A 17616-nucleotide genomic window follows, 5' to 3' on the forward strand; every position below is an offset into this window, starting at 1 on the left:
GGAAACACTTGGATGTCAAGGCAGAAGTTTGCTGCAATGGTGGAGCCCTCATGGAGAACCTCTACTAGCACAGTGTGGGTGGGAAATGTGGGGTTAGAGCCCCCACACAGAGCCCCTACTGGGGCACTGCCTAGTGGAGATGTGAGAAGAGGGCCACAGTTCTTCAGACTCCAGAATGACAGCTTGCACTGTGCACCTAGAAAAGCCACAGGCACTCAAAGCTAGCCCATGAAAGCAGACAAAGGAGCTGTAGAGCTGCAGGGGTGGGGCTGCCTAAGGCCTTGTGAGGTCACCTCTGGCATCAGCATGCCCTGGATGTGAGACATAGAGTCAAAGGAGATCATTTTGGAGCTTAATATTTAATGACTTCCCTGCTGGGTTTTGAATGGCATGGGGCCTGTGGGCCCTTCATTTTGGCCAATTTCTCCCATTTGGAATGTAAGCATCTACCCAATGCCTTTACTCCCATGTGTCTTGGAAGTAACTAACTTGTTTTTATTTTACAGGCTTATAGGTGGAAGGAACTTACCTTGTCTCAGATGAGACTCTGGACTGTGGACTTTTGAAATAATGCTGAAATGAGTTAAGACTCGGGGACAGTTGAGAAGAGATAACTGTATTCTGTAATGTGAAAAGAACATAAAGTTTGGAAGGGCCAGGTGTAGAATGATATGGTTAGAATTTGGGTCCCCACCCAAAGCTCATGTCAAATTGTAATTCCAAATGTTGGAGGAGGGGCCTGGTGGAAAGTGATTGCATCATGGGAGCAGATTTTCTCCTTGCTGTTTTCATGATAGTGGGTGAGTTTTCATAAAATCTAATAGTTAAAAAGTGTGTGGCACTTCCTCCTTCACTCTCTCTCTCTCCTGTTGCCATTGGATGTAGGTGTTTGCCTCTCCTTCTTCCATGACTGTAAGTTTCCTGAGGCCTCCCTGTCATGCTTCCTGTTAGACCTGTGGAACTCTGCGTCAATTAAATCTCTTTTCTTCATAAATTACCCAGTCTCAGAAAGTCCTTCATTTCAATGTGAGAACAACAAGGTCTTAGCCTGAAACTGGCACACTGTGACTTCTACCTATATTTCACTGGTCAAATCAAATCGCATGGCCAATTCCAACATCAGTGGGGCTAGGAAACATACTCTATTGATTTTAGAGGAAGGTATTACAAAACTATTCCAAACAAAAGTTGGCAAAAGTTGCAAATATATAATTTGAATGAAAGAAGGACATGAATAATTGCGAACAAATGAATCAATATACCACAGCATATTCTTTTTTTTCTTTTTTTTGAGACGGAGTTTCGCTCTTGTTACCCGGGCTGGAGTGCAATGGCGCGATCTCGGCTCACTGCAACCTGCGCCTCCTGAGTTCAGGCAATTCTCCTGCCTCAGCCTCCTGAGTAGCTGGGATTATAGGCACACACCACCGTGCCCAGCTAATTTTTTTTTTTTGTATTTTTAGTAGAGACGGGGTTTCACCATGTTGACCAGGATGGTCTACGATCTCTTGACCTCATGATCCACCCGCCTCGGCCTCCCAAAGTGCTGGGATTACAGGCGTGAGCCACCGCGCCCGGCTGCACAGCATATTCTTTTGATCATAATTGTCGCTGTCCTTTCCACATCAAAAACACACTTAGCCCTGCCCCAAGACATCAATCACGAGGGTGGAGAGATGTGGAGTAGATCTAAACCCAGAGTCAACCCTAACTCAGGTGACCTGTAGCCTGAAATAGTCACTTGGCTAAGCCAGCTTAAATCAGCAGATCTACAAGTGTGAAATAAGTGTTTGTTGTTATAAGACACTGAGTTTATTGTATTACCTGACTAAGACAATACATTTTCTCATATTTGTTTCTATATCCTTGACATGACTTTAATCACTTCCTTAATCTTCTTAAATCCTTCCTGTGTCTCAGATTGATACAAATCTTCTTTCAGTGCCTGTTTCTTTATCTCATCTTCAATAATATCTATAGAGGCAATGTCATTCATTTAGTGCTTTGAGCATTGATCCTCTAAATGTTTTTTTGAAAACTTATTATTCACTCATCTTTACACAAAGATTTTTGAATACCTACTGTGTGCCAGGAACTTGAAAAACAATAATGAAAAGAGAATCTATCCTCAAGGAGTCTAGAGTTAATAGGTATAAACAAGAAACAATTAAGAAGGGACATAAATGCTCTAATTTACAAATTATTAATCTTAGCTCTTTAAATTTGAAGCTAGGGTAAAGAGTTACAGGCAAAGATTATTTTATTCTTTTTTAAAAATTTATTTTTTAATTTACGCATCATAGATATACATAATTTTAGAGGACGTGATAATTGGATACATTCATATAATTTGTAAAGATCAAACTAATGTACTTTTGATATCTATCACATCAAATATTTGTCTTTTCTTTATGCTAAAAATGTTCAAATTATTCTCTTCTAGCTATTTTAAAATGTACAATAGATTATTGAAAACTATGGTCACCCTATTAATCTAACATTAGGTCTTATTTGTTCTATCAAACTGTATATTTGATACCCATTAATAAACTTCTCTTCATACACTCCTCCCCTGTACACTTCCCAGTCTCTCATTCTTTTTTGATCCTTTTATAGTACTAAGCACAATTATTTGTCTAGAATAAATGTTCAATAAAGAGTTGACTTGTTTTGTTGTTAAATGACATCACAACCCAATGGCCTTTGTGCTATGTCTAGCAACAGAGTATTTAGTCCATTATTCCCAATAAACATTTTACATAGTGTTCCAGGCATTGTGCAAGGCCCAAGTATTCCAGGTTATCAAGCAGAACATAGTCTGGCTAAGACAGGCATGTAATTACGATAGCACTTACTGTACTATATTAAGATACCTGAGAGTACTATGGGACCAAAGAAGGGTAGCCAGCTTCATTTGGGGAAGGACTTTATAACTACATAATTATAATTGCAACTTTAAAAACATGTAGAAATTTTCCAAGCAGAAAAAAATAGGAAAGAATACTCTAGGTCACAAGAACATCATACATAAAAGTACAGGGTCATGTAAAAGCATATGAGTTTGAAGATTAGCAAAGCATTAAATATGGATAGAATTTAGGCTGGTTGGGAGTTGGGTGATGAGAGATGAAGCTGCAGCTGAATTGAGAGGATCCTTGTATGAAGTCTAGAGGAGCTGATGAACTGAGATATTCTGAGGAGATAAAGAAACGAGTGGGAGCTTTTAAGCATAGACGAATAGTAATCTGCTATTTTATTTGAGGGTGACAATCTTATGACAGTGTGGAGATTAGAATAAGAAAAAATAATGTGATTATAGAAAGACCAGTTAGGAAACAGTTGAAATAATTCAAGTCTAAAATGATAAAGGCCTGGTTATGATGGGCCTGGCTATGATAAGGGCTGGACTGGAAGGACATTTTTGCAATAGAGATTTTAGGACCTGCTAAATCAGGGGTTGGAAAATGTAGAGGAGATGAAGATAAAACAAGTCTGCACTCTGTCTAAGCTGGGAGCTGATGGGAGTGGTGACCTAAAATAGGAGAATAGGCAGGTTCCACCCGCAAAAGACAGGGCTCTGGACTTGAGTCTTGTCTGTTCTACCCATTGCTCTGTCACCCTGAGGGAGATACTTCACCTTCTGAAACAGTTACACCTTCTATAAAATGGAAATATCTACTTCATGGGATTGTTTTGAAATTAAATGGAAGTAAAAGATAAAAATGTCTATCTTACTTCCTGAGCCATAGAAGCTACTTGATAAATATATTTTGAACAAAGTGAACAGAGAAATAGAAGGAATAGCAGAGACTGGGGTTTAAATCTAGCTGGTTATATAATGTTGAGTGTATTACCTAAATTCCTTGACACTCTGTTTCTTCATTTGTTAAAGAGTGAAAATTTGACCTGCCTCATTGGGTTGTTGGGAAGATTAAACCTGAGACCATATGCAAATCCTGATGTACACTGACAGATGGTAGGCACTCAATCAATTTGTATTGAACAAGAGTATGAATTAATTCAACTGAGCTTAGCAATCTTGTTTAAAGAAGCAGAAAAATATACAACCCCTTTAATAAATATTACATACACAATCATACAACTACTCATAAAAGACGATGTTAAATCTCTTTAAATGGTAAGTTTCCATTATTTTGAAAGCCAATTTACTTAGAAATGATTATTCAAAATGGCATGCTTTGCTAATCTAATTGTATTGCATGAAAAACAAAGTCAAGTATACAACTAAATCTTCCTGCCGAGAATAGCGATCTGCATAACTTTTACCCCAAAGAAGTGGTACACAGACTGAAAAAACTTGGGAACCATGATATTTAAAAAAAGCCAAGTGCTACTAGCATTGATTGTCTAATTATGGGTGTGTCTTTAATTTGTTGCTGATACTATTCCTGCTTGAATAAATGCATTTTCTTTCCTATATTGTGGCTATTGTAGATACTGCCAGCTGCACCGCACTCCTGTCTACTCTACTCTCTTTTAGTAATTGAGTCAATCTGCATCCACTCTCCATCATTCCCCCACCACTCCATTTTTAGGAACATGGCCTCCCAGCCACAGACTACATTTACCAGCATCCCTTGAAGCTAAGTATGTTCATGTGATGAGATTCTGGGCAATGGAAGGGGAGTGGGATTTGTATGTCACTTCCTTGAAGATACCTGTCCTAAACTCTTTCTCCAGCAGCACCAAGGAGTACGACATTCAGGAAATGGCAATGTGGCAGTAAGGAAGGAATCTGTGCCCTTTAATGACCTAGAGGAGTAGATCTACTTTGCCACCTGGACCGGCCATGTGAGAAATACACTTCTATCTATGTAAGCCAGTACATTTGGGGGTTTCTTTGTAATAGCATCTCAACCTCTATCCATGGAATGCAAGGTTTTGCCTTATTTTTCAAGAAAAACTGAATTGTTTTAATGGTAAACTTTGCCTTTAGGATCTCTAGGACAGATGGATTTTCTAAATGACACAGTCTAATGTGTCAGACTGAACTTCCCAAATACTCATTATTGCACCAAGGTTATTACCAAGGGTCTTTCTATCATCTTTCATTTGATAATAGTATTTTGATATTGAAGGGTGAGTTCTTATGTGCCAACCGGCTTGATTTTCATTATTATTGCTTTTTGTAATGAAGTAGCAGTTTTTCAATTTCTTTTACCAACCTTGCCAGTGAATGCTTGTTGAGTAATACAAAGACTGTTTGCGTTGCCTTATCTCTGTTATTGGACTTAACCATAAATTAGATTTTTAAAAATGGAGGTTCTCAGAAGAGAATCTAAAAAATAAGAAATGGTTCATCAATTTTTAACTTTGAAATAATAGTGTCAATTTTGTATACCACAATCACCAATTTCCATCTGAAAATTTGTTTTGACTAACAGGCAGTACAGGAAATAGAATTTTATTATATTGTATTGCCATTCTCGGCAATTGGGAAAAAAATAGGATTCAAGATTCTAGTTCTACATATCTTTAGTAATAGGATACCCTACATCAGTACTTTTTTGCTAATGTAATAAGTAGCTATGAGATTGTTTAGATGTCAAAAATAAAGTCAATAAAAAGATACATAACATAAAAGAACAAGAACACCAGATGATGGTGGAATATAGCATAATATAGTTGGAACATATCAAAGTCATCGTACAGGCCACTTACACAACTTAATCATAGACAGAACTGTCCTGGAAAAAGTGGCCTGGAAAATAACTACACTGCTAATAGTTCAGTCACTATAATTCTCAAATTCCGATAAGCCAAATCAGTTTCTTCCCCTGCCTTCCCAGTACCCACCGACAGCTGTTGTAGTGGAAAAAACTCCTGGCTATGACTCAGGAAACTTTATTGCTAGTCCTAGATTTACCAATTACTAAGCATGAATTCAGACAGGACATGTAACCTCTGTGCAGAGTGATTACGAACTTCAGAATAAGATAATCTATGGGAAGTATTTTGGAAAGTAAGATTAAGATAATCTACGGAAAGTATTTCAGGAACTAAAAAGTTTTATGCAAGTGTGTGTGTGTGTGTGTGTGTGTGCGCGCGCGCGTGCGCGTGCATGAGCGCATGCAAAAAACCTCACAGTTAATATAAAGCCAGGTATATATTTATATTTGCTTATATATGAAAATATATACATTATATATATACATATGAACATAAATATACACATACATACATGACCACATGCATGTGTATGTGTGTGTATAAAAACACATTACCTAACTTAAAAACTTTTACTCCTTAGGATTTATGCCCTAGCTGCTTATAAAATGATACGAGGCAGCAGTTATAGATTAACATGCAATGCAAAAGTGAGTTGAGAAGCTCCAAAACAAAAGTCTATGTAGGTGACATTTAAGGAGTAAGTGCTTTTTAGTGGAGCCCTCCTGCTCTTTGTTGATGGCGAGAAGCCAAGCATAAAGAGACTTTTATAGTGATAAAGTAACAGGTTACTAATAACATATTTGTTACCTGTTAATTCTCACCTTCTCCTTCCCAAATAAAAGCTAGAATCTTAACAATGACCTATATCTCACCATATGGTTTCATCCATATCCCATTCCTCTGTCTCCCCTTCCCTGGGCAATAAAGTCAATAATCTAGCTCCACTAGAGTTTTCAGGAAGTATGATCTGGGTGGTGAGTTCCCATAGCAGAATAAAAGGCGCACATTGTACTTACACCCTAAAGTCAGCAGGACTGTTACAAGCAACATTTTATTGACTTTTTTTTCTCAGTGATAATCATTAATCAAGACATTAAGGAACAAGAAGACAGTCATGAGAATAAGTTGTTTTTCTTTTACTGAGGTTCCAATAATTTTCCCTCCTAAAACAATTTCAAGCAAGCTATATTTGAAAGAATACATGCAAGTAAATTAGGAATTAATTTCTTGGTGGGCTGGAGAGTAATACATATACATTTGATTCATCAGCTCAGATAATAGCATTCTATTCTTAAAATATCTCTCAATTTCCTTTGACCTTTATTTTAAAACAAACAAATGGAAAGCATTGCATTTTATGGCCTTAGTTCTCAACTTGAACACCAAATATATTAGACTATATTTTTACTGGACAGTTTAGTATTGATAAACTATATTAATACTAACACAACAGTCTATCTCAAATTAAAACTTGCAATCACTAGATTTACATTTGTACTGGTAAAGAATAGCATTTAAGAGATTTGCTTCTCCCCTATCTCTTTCTAAAATGATAATATAAAATGTGTTAAAAAAAATCTCTGCACAGACAGCTTGGAAATAAAGAACAAGAGCTGATCACCAAATACCATTCCCACACATTGTTCTAATGCTGTGGTTGGCCTCATCAGTCAACCGCAGCAGCACTCCAGGAGCCCATGCATCTCCAGGCACTATACAATGCTTACAACTGAGACATAGGTCTTTCAGAAGCTGAAATTTATTCTTTTCCAGACTAACATTTCTTCTTTCCAAACTTTACAAGAAAATAGTTCCTAGAGAAGAATGTATTTAATATTTGCCACCTTGGAACCATAACGTGCCTTTCTTCCAAGGAAAACCTCCAAAAGCAGCGTCTCATTTGGTATTAGACGTTATACTCACCAAACAGGCTGCAGAGAACGCCGGCCCTGTTTTACAAATGGAGGCCTAAGTGTCATGAGTCCCAGCCTCTCCCCATGCAGACAGAGCAAGAGGAAGCAGTGGACCTGCACTGAAAGCCACACATTTCACTCATTTCTTAAATGTGCATTTGTGAGCTCACATGTCAATACTCCTTAAGCACATGTAAACAAATAAAATACATTGGGAACCCTGGTCCTTGCGATAAGAATTTAACATGTTTAACAGAGCAACTGCAATGGGACAAATTGTATGCAAGTAAACACCATCTCATTGACCCCAGACTTACCTGACCTCTCTTGTCATCTGGGAGTTGTAAATACCCACCAAGATTGATGGAAGTCTGCAAGAACAGGCCGTGGAGACAGAAGCCCCAAACCTTAGTCTTTATATGCCCCTCTTCTTCTGTTCAGACATCTCCCTTCTCTCTGATTGGCTTGTGGCTCTCTCTCACTGCTCCTTGACTTTGAAATCTTCTCTGATCAGCAGCTCTCAGGGTTAATCTCTCCAACTTCCCTAGAGCTTCTACGCACATCCTGGGCATGCAGATGTATTTTCAGTGTCCCAAAGTGACAATCTGTGGGAGATAGTTTCTTCCAACTCCTTTTCCTGGAGACTAGTTTCTCCCTTGCACAGCTTGTCTTGGCTCTTCTAGCAGGCTAAGGGAGGTAATCTATTCTCTTTACCTGCAAGTTGTAAATCATAATGTGGTTCTGTTCTGAGGGGTGGTCTGCATGACCGGCATATTAACTGCCAGGAATAAATCTCAGGTTCCACATTTGAACCTCTATCTCATCTTCTAAGTGAAATACTACCAAAAAATTATGATTTCTATTATTGCCTTTTCTCTTTGGCACTTTCTTACCTAGATTAGCAATGTTTTCCTTTCTGAATCTAATTTTTTTTTCCTTTTCTCTTTTGTGTCTTGTATAGTTTTCTTTAACACACACTAAGGGCTGTTTTTCTGGAAAAAAAATTCTTTTATTCTTCTTTTCCCACACCATATAGGTTCATGCTACAGAATGAGCTTATATGATTTCTGAGTTATAACTACAATCATTTTGTGATTTCATCTTCACTTATTGAGTTCACAAATGAATGCTAGATTCTGTCATAAAAGGCAAAGGGAGTTTCCAAGTTCATTTCTTTGTGTGAAATTTTATTTATCTATTATTGGGTAAAAGCAAGAGAGGAGGTTAAGAATTCTTCAGCTATGCATAGACTTAGCTGTTATAGTGGCACATATCCAATATGCCATTTTCGAATGTCACCATGACCATTTCTGATCACCAGAATGTGATAGCATTATTACTTAACATGTAATTGAGTTTTTCAACCTTGGACTATACACAGAGGTGGCAAGAACATTTTTTTAAAATCAGGTTTAATTGAGCTTAACTGATTTCTGCTTAACAGATAAATATCAGCTTTCCCTGAAGTTCTTCATTTTCATGAAATTTAATTAGTGATGAGGTTTAACATTTTTAGCAATAAATTCATAACATCCTAAGTTTAATCCCTTGAAATCTTAAAACAGACTAACTCATCCCTCCTGCCCAATTTCTCTGGATGGAGACATAGTGAATGTCCTCTCAGAATTCTCAAACACTGAGTTATTTTTGAGTCAGAACATTTCCACTGGTTGCCCTTGGGTAGAAATGCAGTATTATCACATTACCTTTGAAATTCCTTCAGACTGTGACCCACATTCTCAGCAAGGCAACTATATATGGATACCTTCTTCTCCATCAACTTTTTAAAATTTTTAAATGATATCATCCTGGGAGTATCTGGTCACTTTGTAAAGTCTCCATCCTTTGGATTGAGTACATGTGATACATATGTCTATAAATTAGACGGATATTTGGTCAATTTAGAAGTACCAAGAACTTTATTAATATATCCCCATATATTTCAGTTGTAAAGTTCACAATAATGTCCTAGAGAACTACATTTATCAGTATTTCTTATATTTTTTTCTTCTCACTCCATATCCAGTTATACATGTGTATACGTGTTTATACACTTATAGTTAAAAACATATTTTCCATCTATCTCTCTAACTCACAATTCAGGCTTTGATGAAAGAAATGCTTCACTTAAATACAAGGTCTTAATATTCACCATTGCTCTCTGTGGATACAGATCTTGGTTGCTATCTTTCATAATAATATTTTTCACATGGTCTGTCTGAAAAAAAGCTGAAGTCATTGTCTCATTGTCTTGTCCTATCCTCTCCAGATGTGCAACCAGTCTTCAGAAGTGGGCTTAGCTAACAAAGACTTCAAATGTTTTGTCTACCCCAACATATCTTCATTTTAATCAAGAATAAAACTTAATTTATTTCTAAATGGCAGATTTCCAGATACCCTTGATGAGGGTAGGGATACCCTTGATGGAGGTAGGGATACCCTTGATGGGGGTGGGGAAAATGGGGTGGAAATATTGCCAGTGCTCTGAAGGGAACAAAATCAAAGAGGTAAAAGAGCTTGCAACTTCAATGACTGTAATTGTTCCAATTAGTAATAGTACTCTTGTTTCTTTTTTCTAATATTTACCCTACAAGGTGAACATTGTTCAAAAATAAGGAAGTTGAAGCTCCCAGTTATTATGTGACTTGCTCAGGGTGACAGGGCAGAGAAGTGGCAGAGCCAGGTCTGTAAATGCCCACACCCACCCACCTGTCCCTGTACAAAGATCCTGTCAGAAGGTGTTGAGGAAAGGATAAGTGAGAGCTAAAAGTTTCCAAGTGATCAGCTACAAGTAATGTGGGATTTTTATAGGAAAAGAAGTTTCGACTGGAAAATATATCTGGAGAGCCTAAAAACTCCCCTCTCAACATTTTCCTAAAATCTGAAAAAAGTAGAAGAGTAAAACAGAAAGAGAGAAAGCAGTGGGTCAACGTCTGCCACTGCCTCTTATTATACTGGCTCTACCTTGAGTAAAACTACATAGTGTTTTGTATCCACGTTCTCCCATTAAATGAAATGGGCTATATAATATTATCTATATAATAATACTCACTTCACATGGCTACTACGAGGATTAAATAACTTATATGAAAGTCTCAAGATAAGTGTTCTGTTTATAGTATAAACTCAATCATGTTCTTTACCTCTCCTTTTATCTATTGTTATAATTGATTTACAAGATTTTATTTTATTTTATATTATTGAGACAGGGTCTCACTCTATCACTTAGGCTGGAGTCCAGTGGCACAATCATGGCACACTGTAACCTCAAACTCCTGGGCTCAAGCCTTAGCGTTAGCCTCCCAAGTAGCTGGTACTACAGGCATGCACCACCATGCCCTGCTAATTAAAAAAAAAATTGTAGGCCGGGCGCAGTGGCTCAAGTCTGTAATCCCAGCACTTTGGGAGGCCGAGGCGGATGGATCACGAGGTCAAGAGATTGAGACCATCCTGGTCAACATGGTGAAACCCCGTCTCTACTAAAAATACAAAAAAAATTAGCTGGGCATGGTGGCACGTGCCTGTAATCCCAGCTACTCAGGACACTGAGGCAGGAGAATTGCCTGAACCCAGGAGGCGGAGGTTGCGGTGAGCCGAGATCATGCCATTGCACTCCAGCCTGGGTAACAAGAGCGAAACTGTCTCAAAAAATATATATATATTTTTTAATTGTAGAGATGCTATCTCACTTTGCCACCCAGGCAGGTCTCACACTCACAGCCTCAAGAAATACTCCTATTTCGGCTTCCCAAAGTACTGGGATTTCAGGTATTAGCCACCGCTCTCAGCCTGCAAACTTTAAATAGCTGCAAAGGAAGAGGCTTTTCAGGTCTATAACTACATATACATAAATGAGTGCTAGACAACAGCTGTACTATGTTGGTTAAAAGCATCAATTCTAAATCGTAACTGCTGGTTCAGATCCTGGCTCTTCTCTTTACAGATTTTGTCATCTTGACCCATTGGCTCAACACTACTGTGGGTCAATATCCTCAGGGAAAATACTGGCACTTACTTTGTGAGATTTTCTGAAATTCAGTCAAATTTATTAATAAAAGTAAAGTGCTTAGTATAGTAGCCAGAACCCAGTAAGTGCTCCATAAATGCTAGCTAGGTGTTATTACTAACCAAGCACATAACAGATTGAGAAGACTCATTCTCGACAGGGTTAACTTTGCTCCCAGAGGACATTGAGCAATATCTAGAGACATTTTTGGTTGTTACAACTTGGTAGGAAGCTGCTCCTGGCATCTAGATCATAGAGGTTAGAGATGCTGCTAAACATTCTAAAATATACAAGACAGCCCACCCTACAAGGAATTATTCAGTCCAAAATGTAAATAAAGCTGAGGCAGAGAAATACTGAGCTAGAAAAACCACGCTTGGTCAACAAAGACCCTGAGATGTTTTCTCCATAGGGCATTAGATACCACTAACCAAAGATTGCTGGCAAACCAAATAACCCTATGAAACTGCACCCCATCCAATACCAAGTAAGCTAATGCTGGAAAAAGTAAAAATGATAACTGGGGGCCGGGCGCGGTGGCTCACGCCTGTAATCCCAGCACTTTGAGAGGCCGAGGCAGGTGGATCACGAGGTCAAGAGATCAAGACCATCCTAGCCAACATGGTGAAACCCTGTCTCTACTAAATACAACAAATTAGCCGGGCATGGTGGCACATGCCTGTAATCCCAGCTACTTGGGAGGCTGAGACAGGAGAATCGTTTGAACCCAAGAGGCAGAAGTTGCGGTGGGCCGAGAATGCGCCATTGCCCTCCAGCCTGGGCAACAAGAACAAAACTCCGTCTCAAAAAAAAAAAAAATGATAACTGGGTATATGGAAGCATAACACTCTAGTATGTCTTAGAGTTATTTCAAAAGACTTATTTGAAAAAGTAATCTTTATTTCTAATTGAGTCACTTTTCTAAAATGTATTGAATAGGATTCTGAGAGTGATGATCTAGGATATAAAATAGTTTTAGGGACTATGGGTCCTATCAAAAATAATGCCTGAAAATTTATCTAGATTTCTTCTCATAGGACCCAGCAAAAATAAAAAGGTATGCTTATAATGGATACTTGGTAGGAGAGAAAGTGGCCATGAATCTTCATGCTGCTTTATATTTTCATCCTCTTCAACCTAGCCTAGATACTTTTTGGATGGTGGGATTATTTAAAGAAAACTAAATGAGAAGGGCTCAAAGTATCCTTTTCCTTGCAGTCCTGATCTCTTATTTTTATTTTTTTGAGACAGAGTTTCACTCTTGTTACCCAGGCTGGAGTGCAATGGCGCGATCTCGGCTCACTGCAACCTCCGCCTCCTGGGTTCAGGCAATTCTCCTGCCTCAGCCTCCTGAGTAGCTGGGATTACAGGCATGTGCCACCATGCCCAGCTAATTTTTTGTATTTTTTTAGTAAAGAAGGGGTTTCACCATGTTGACCAGGATGGTCTCAACTGATCTCTTAAATGTAGCAAGAGCTCTCACTGAGAGGATTCCTTATCCATCCTTTCTATGAGCTTCTCTGTACCTCCTCCAGCTTATGTTGAAGAGAGTATATTGGTCACTTGAAGCAAAACCTACAAAGCCCAACAGAAACACTTCCTTTTTTTTAAAAAAAAAAAAAAGCCTCCTAAGTCTCAAGAGTAAAGTAGGAAGCTTCCCATAAGAAACACATCATTGGCCCTGACCTTCATTACTTGGGAATTGATGGCTGGTGCTCAGAGAACTGCTAAGTAACAGTGAAATCCCTTTCCTTCTTCACTCCTTGGTATGGAGGTACTGCTCAAACACAGAACAGGGTTCCGATGATGATTCATGATGACATATGACTCCTCTCTTATGCTTGCTGGTCAGATTCACAATAGAGGTTCATATATATACCCAAAGTGTGCTCACTGTTGTCCACCATAATGTCAAGGGAGGACTCTGTAATATTCTAATTTTAGTGGACTTAATAATGGTGCCTAAATATATCATTCCGGTATTAATCCATTCTCACACCTCTATAAAGATACTACCCAAGACGGGATAATTTATAAAGAAAAGAGGTTTAATTGACTCACCGTTTCACATGGCTGCGGAGGCCTCAGGAAACCTACAATCATAGTGGAAGGAGAAGCAAGTTTTTTCTTCACAAGGCAGCAGGAAAGAGTGTGTGTGTGTAAGCACAAGAAAAACTACCATTTATAAAACCATCAGATCTTGTGAGAACAGCATGAGGAAACCACCCCTGTAATTCAATCAATCACTTCCCTTCCTTGACACTTGGGGATTATAGGTCCCTCCCTCTGCATGTGGGGATTACAACTTGAGTTGAGATTTGGATGTAGACACTGCCAAACCATATCATCCTATCCCTGGCCCCTCCAAATCTCATGTCCCTTATATATTTCAAAACCAATCAAGCGTTCCCAACAGTCTCCCAAAGTCTTAACTTATACAGCATTAAAAGTCCAGGTCTGAAGTCTCATCTGAGACAAGACAGGTCCGTTTCACCTATGGGACTTTCACCTGTAAAATCAAATGCAAGTTAGTTCCCTCCAAGATACAGTGGACATACAGGCATTGGACGCTACCTTCCAAATAGGAGAAATTAACCAAAACAAAGGAGCTACAGGCCCTACACGAATCTGAAATTCAGGAGTGGGGGCAGTCATTACATCTTAAAGCTTCTAAATGGTATCTTTTGACTCCATGTCTCACATCCGGGGGACACTGATGCAAGCAGTAGGATCCCACAGTCTTTGGCAGCTCCGCCCCTGTGGAAGATACAGCCCCTCTTCCAGCTGCTTTGATGGGCTGGTGTTTAGTGTCTGTGGCTGACCCAGGTGCACAGTGCAAGCTGTCGGTGGATCTACCATTCTGGGGCCTGAAGGACTACGGCTCTCTTCTCACAGCTCCACTGAACAGTGCCCCAGTGAGTACTCTGTGTGGGACCTCCAACCTCACATTTCCCTTTCCGCACTGCCCTAGCAGAGTTTCTCTACGAGGGCTCAACCCCTGCAGCAAAGTTCTGCTGGAAGTTCTGCAGCAGGTGTTTCCATACACCCTCGGAAATCTAAGCAGAAGTTCTAAAACCTCAGTTCTTGACTTCTGTGCACCAGCAGGCCCAACACCACGTGGAAGCTGCCAAGGCGTGGGGCTTGCACCCTCTGAAGCAACAGCCTGAGCTGTACATTGTCACTTTTTAGCATCAGATTTTGCTATGCCTATCTGCTCTGTAACCCAAGAGAGGGAGCAAAGAGCAGCCAGGTGGGCTTAGATGCTGGGGGATTAAGCAATAACTCACTCCATTTTCTGTTTCTATACTCCAGCAAGTGCCACGTCCCAAGACTGTACAAAGCAGCAAGGTCATGGGTCCAGCCAATGAAACCATTTTTCCCACTAGGACTCCAGGGCTATGATGGGAGGAGCTGCCCTGAAGGTCTCTGACAAGCCCTGGAGACATTTTACCCCTTGTCTTGGCAATTAACATTTGGCTCCTAGTTTTTATGCAAATTAACACAGCAGGCTTACATTTCTCCCCAGAAAATGGATTTTTCTTTTCTATCTCATCATCAGGCTGCAAATTTTCCAAACTGTTATGCTCTGCTGCCCTTTTAAACATAAGTTCCAATTTCAGATCATCTCTCAAGTTCAGTTCCATAGATCTCTAGGGCAGGAGTGAAATGCTGCCAATCTCTTTGCTAAAGCATAGCAAGAGTGACCTTTGATCCAGTTGCCAATAAGTTCCTCATCTCCATCTGAGACAACCTCAGCCTGGACTTCATTGCCCATATCATTATCAGCATTTTGGTCAAAACCACTCAACAAGTCTCCAGGAAGTTCCAAATTTTCCCACATTTTCCTGTCTTCTTCTGAGCCCTCCAAACTGTTCCCACCACCACCTGCTACCCAATTCCAAAGTCACTTCTACATTTTCAAGTATCTTTATAGCAGTGCCCTATTCCCAGTACCAACTTACTGTATTAGTCCATTCTCACACTTCTATAAAGACACTCCCCAAGACTGGATAATTTATAAAGAAAGGAGGTTTAATGGACTTGCAGTTCTGCATGGCTAAGCTGGCCTCAGGAAACTTACAATCACGGTGGAAGGAGAAGGAAATACCTTCTTCACAAGGCAGCAGGAGAGAGTGTGCCTGTGTGAGCACAAAAAACGTGCCATTTATAAAACCATCAGATCTCCTGAGAATTCATTCACTATCACAAGAACTGCATGGAGGAAATTACCCCCATAATCCAATCACTTCCCTTTCCCTTCCTTGACACGTGGGGATTACAGGTCCCTCCACTGACACGTGTGGATCATAATTTGAGAAGAAATTTGGGTGCGGACACAGAGCCATATCATATCAATTCTCTAATCCCTGGAACCTGTCGATGATATCTTATTTGAAAAAAATAATCTTTGTAGATATGATTAAGTTAAGGTTCTTGAGATTTAGGGTGTTATCTTGGATTATCTGTCTGGACCCTAAGTAATATCATAAATGTCCCTGGAAGAGGGGGGATCTGACACAGAGAAGAGTAGGCCACGTGACAGCAGCAGCAGAGACTGGAGTAATACAGCCACAAACCAAGGAAGCTGGCAGCCACCACGACTTGAAAGAGGCAAGAAATGGATTCTTCTGTGGAACTGATACCTTCCTTTCTGTTTGGTAAAACAGATTTCGGACTTCTGTGCTCCAGAACTGTGACAGCATATCTCTTAGTTGTTTTAACCCTTCTAGTTTGTAATTTGGTTCAGAGGCCACAGGGAGACTAATACAGTATACCGTTTATGACTTTGGATTGTCTTCTCACAGGCCTACATCATCCTAACCTGAAAAGGGAAGAGAAATTGAAGAAAATTGTGGAGGAGTAGGAAGAATGAAGACACAGAGGCAAGAAACAGAAGAAGAATAGGAAGAGAAGATAAAGCAGGATAAAGTAGAGGAGAAATAACCTTCTGAATGGTAGGTCATATATAAATTATACGGGGGAAAAGTGAAATTTGGCCCCTAAGTTCCACACCTACCTATATGGTCAACATCGAGGCTATGCACAAGACCTAGAGAAATTTGTCTTAAAAAATCTTCATGACTCACTTAATAGTTTTAATAGTAATGGTGATGAGAAAAATTTCAGTAAGCTACATTAAACCTGTTAAAAAATTAATTAACACTTTTGGTCAAAACAGTGACCCCTTAGTCATCAAGCACGTAGGGTTGATTTGCCAACCCTAAACGTCCTTCAAGATTCTGCTCGTAACTTGCTTCCTCTATAAAAATCTCCTTTGACGTCTGCTCTTTCCATTTTCTGAATTTATATTCCATGTGTAGGAAGTATGTCTGTTATTTCTGCTCTTCCAACAACAACAGCAGCAGCCACTAAAAGCCCAAGGATGCTGCTAAATACCTTAAAATGTACAAGAAATAGTGATTATAGCTTGGCAGCTCCACCAGCAGTCTGCACAGGACAGGACTATAATAGAGTCCCTGTAGTGACTGACGGACTTACCACTATTCTGAGATTAATAATACAGGTGGTCTCATCTGTTTCATCTTCTATCTATCATCTATGTATCATATTATACAATGATGACTGATATTGAGAATTAGATCCCTGAGGCATGCCAGGTCTAAATCATAAAAAATAGATTGATAAAATTCATTGTCTTGCTAGTCGAGAAAATCTACTCATACATTTTAGGAAGATTTCCAACTGGAAGATTTGAGGCCAGAATGCATTTCTCAGCATCCTAATTTACTGCAATTAACTGCAATCTTCAAGTCCCAAATATTCAAAGCATCAGAAGATTTGCTTTATTAACCAAAGATTCATAGGTTTAGCCTATAAATATACCTGAAGGTACTTTCTGGTGTTTATTACTCACTGTGTGGCAACTCTTAGTGTAAGGGTGGTATAAAACAAGCTTATTTTTTAATTGATTATATGTTTCTGGCTAAATTGCTCAGAGGAAAGTCTGCATTTGTGGGCTTGTTTATATTTTTTATATTGCTCATT

At 39.2% G+C, this 17616-nt stretch overlaps 1 long non-coding RNA gene across 1 annotated transcript; it reads left to right on the forward strand.

The window, feature by feature from the left end:
* The first annotated feature begins 348 nt into the window (after positions 1-348).
* On the forward strand, positions 349-16584 carry LOC118144998 (uncharacterized). Its single transcript, XR_004730039.2, has 5 exons — positions 349-438; positions 3893-3976; positions 4456-4608; positions 4702-4812; positions 16416-16584. It is a non-coding gene; the product is annotated as an uncharacterized LOC118144998 (long non-coding RNA).
* Positions 16585-17616: the final 1032 nt, after the last annotated feature.

Source organism: Callithrix jacchus, chromosome 8 (genome assembly GCF_049354715.1).
Source record: "Callithrix jacchus isolate 240 chromosome 8, calJac240_pri, whole genome shotgun sequence".
Classification (NCBI taxonomy): domain Eukaryota; kingdom Metazoa; phylum Chordata; class Mammalia; order Primates; family Cebidae; genus Callithrix; species Callithrix jacchus.